The following is a 3310-nucleotide window of genomic DNA, read 5'->3' as shown; positions in this document are numbered from 1 at the left end:
CTGGCTCAAAGAGGTCTATTAGATGTAGCTGAAATCAAATATCTTTTAGGGTTTGTCGGTAGGTTCATCGCATCTGCCTTCATCTCGACAGTGATCCGAACTTTCCCTGGAAGGATCTGTCACAAACTTCGTCATCTTGGAGATGTTTCAAATCTTCTTTGGCCCCGGAGATCCACTCGCTTAATTCGCCTTCATCTTGACGACAATTGAGGGATCCCTTTTGCGGATATTTGATTGCAACCTTTTAAACGACAATGAGAAGATATGGGTTGAGTGAATTCTTTTATAGCTCCAGATATTTCCATTGTCTGATTGCCAGAAAGTCATTTTAAAACACGCGCCATAGCCAAGATCAATATCAATTCGCTTCTGGCTTTTCAACATCATTGAAGATTTCTTTTATTGATCATATCGAAGATATTTCTTACATCCTTTTGGTTGATCAACAGGAAAAGATTTGAATTTTACCTCTTTTTCGCAAGAAGTTTCACCTTTTGAAAGGAAATACAGGAGGTAATCTGAGAAAATTCTTTTGTGTAGTAAGAATATTTAGAATCAACAAATGCTTTTAGCAAATTGGCAAAGTTTTCATGAATTCTTTGTGAAATAATCACTCAATATAGATTTTGATGAGACCTTGAGTCGCAATTTCTTGATTTTGGAAATACATGACCAGCAAAAGCTGGAACCTTTGAAATACATGACCATCAGAAGCTGGAACGTTTGAAATACATGACCAGTGATGATGCATGAAATGCACATCATGTAAACAAGTTTTTCATGCATTTTGTATCAAGTTTAAGGTTTTAAACCCATGTTTAGATGTGTTTTGATAGTAAGGGGCTATGGTTCGAATTTCAGAAAAATCGGAGTTAAAATGAGAGAGTTATGGCTATTTCAGTGTTTGGGCACGGATTTCGAGGTGGATCGGATCCATATCCGACCCAATTAGGTCAATTGGACCTTGGATCAACTCTTAGAAAGCCCAAAACCCAACCCACACACCTATCCATACTCATTTCAAAAAGTTTTTCTAAAAACCCCCCAGAAAGTGGCGCCTAGCAATATTTTATTTTTTAACACTCTTTCTGAAAAATGTCAAAACTATAAATAGTTTTTTTTCAAGAACCCTAGGCGTCTTTGGCTGTGTTTGGACGCCCCCTACAGTGACTCTACAGCAGCAGCTCCTTCCTCTCCATCTTCCCCAAGTGTTGGCCATTGAAGATCGACCTATGCTTGATTTTCAAGCATATTTTCAAGCTTTCTTTGGTTTCTTTTCATTTCTTTCTTATTCCTTGCTGACTTTTCACCATTTTTCTGTACTTTTGCAGGTGTAGCAGAGGTGGAGACCATTAACCTTGGGCGGGAGTGCGCAACACACCACCAAGGTGAGCCGGCCCTACCTCCATCCGGCTTTCTACACCCTCCGATCGCGAATCGGCTCACATTCCATCACCGGTGGATCTCCAACGTGTAGCAGCTGCAATAGGTGCCGTTTTTGGTGAAGTACAGCATCCTTGAACTGTAGAAGACGTCTACCTCCAGCCACGGTCCGCTCTTCTTCATCCCCCCGGTCGTCGGATCTTCCAAAAGGTTGAAAAGCATATTTAGTTTCCAGGGTTAGTATACAAGTGAAAAGATTCTCTAAGTGGCGAAAAGACAGAATTACCCTTGGCGTGGAGCAGAAGACTAAATGCTTGTTTATTGTTCTTTTAGTGCTTAATTGTAGTTGTATTCACTTTATAATTGTAGATTGTTATTTAATATTAATAAATTAAATTTTCTAGAATTATAGTGATTAATTCCTGTTCCCTGAGGATCGACCCGTACTTACCACTTTGTGGAAAGTCGGTTTTTATATTTTTGGTTGACGATTTTCCAAAGTTTTATTGAAAATAACTGTTTTAAAAAGAGCATTCCAAAATATCAACCAAATTTTGGCGCCGTTGCCGGGGAACGGCGAATTAATTACTTTATTTCTTAGAGTTTAATTTATTATTATTTTGTTTTAGTTAGTTAATTAGTTGTTTTCTTTTTAGTTAGTAGGATTAGTAAGTGAATATAGGATTAACATAGTTAGTAAATATAGGATTCACATATTGTTCTTTTTAGGATTCACTTAATTATCATTCTGCAAGGAGCGATTAGACAGGTGGGTTTTAGAAAAACATAGTTTGTGATTTCCTGTATTTATTTGTTTTAGCATTTTAGAATAGTTTACTTTGTTATTTAATTATTTAGTATAGAATTCTGACATAGCTATATAGCATATTTGTTTGTTTTTAGTTACTGTTATTTGCTTATTTACATTTTAGTATCTGTGCTAGTTTAATTTTTTTTAGTTAGGTCGTTTGCTTACATCTGGTCTTAGTACCAGTGTATGCAGGGTCGACGAGGTCTAGGAACCCCATTACACCCATTTGTTGACAACCCAGAGAGAATTTTACATTCTCATCGAAGTTCGGCAACAATGGCTGACATGGATCCTCCACCTCCACCCCCAGTTCTTTCACGCCCTCTGCGGGAATACTTCATTCCCACAGACTATGTTCAGGCATCCTGCATTCGGAGACCCGATGTAGGAGCGCCACATTATGAGATTAAGGCCAGCATTATTCAAATGCTTCCATCCTTTTATGGCCTTAGTCATGAGGATCCCTACCGACACTTAGATGAATTCCTCAAAATCTGTTCTACTGTTAAGATACAGAATTTCGATGATGATGCGTTGAGGTTGACTCTATTCCCTTTTTCATTGAAGGACAAAGCCAAGTATTGGCTAAAGTCCTTAGATTCTGTAGAAATAGAGTCCTGGGATCAGTTGCAACAGGAGTTTCTTCGGAAATACTTTCCCATTGGTCGCACGAACCAATATCGTAGAGCCATCACTAGCTTTTCAGAGCTAGATGGTGAGCGCTTTCATGAGACCTGGGAGAGAATGAAGGATCTCCTCAGGAAATGCCCCCATCATCAGGTGCCGAAATGGCAACTGGTGCAGAGTTTCTATGATGGATTGTCTGACAAGAATCGTCAGATGATCGACTCTTCATGCGGTGGGACATTCATGCTGAAGAGCGAGGACGAAGCATGGAGGCTATTTGATACATTGGCCGAGAATTCACTCCACCATGCTTCGAGCTCTCATTCTGATAGAGTCACACCCAGCATTCAGAAGAAAGCTGGCGTTCTTGAGATTGGTCCATCTACTGCACTACAGTGTAAAGTAGACATGATTGCTCAGAAGCTGGACCAGCTTCTCTCAGGACCATCCACTACACAGCAGGTGTGTACTCTTTGTGCCAGTCCGGCA

General features: G+C 39.6%; 1 non-coding gene across 1 annotated transcript; it reads right to left on the bottom strand.

Moving 5' to 3' along the window:
* Positions 1 to 2873: 2873 nt before the first annotated feature.
* Positions 2874 to 2976, bottom strand: LOC149820999 (small nucleolar RNA R71). The gene has a single exon (XR_016426929.1). It is a non-coding gene; the product is annotated as a small nucleolar RNA R71 (small nucleolar RNA).
* Positions 2977 to 3310: the final 334 nt, after the last annotated feature.

This window comes from Nuphar pumila, chromosome 12, assembly GCF_984573655.1.
Source record: "Nuphar pumila chromosome 12, dmNupPumi1.hap1.1, whole genome shotgun sequence".
Lineage (NCBI taxonomy): Eukaryota > Viridiplantae > Streptophyta > Magnoliopsida > Nymphaeales > Nymphaeaceae > Nuphar > Nuphar pumila.
This window is presented reverse-complemented; position numbering and strand designations above follow the sequence as displayed.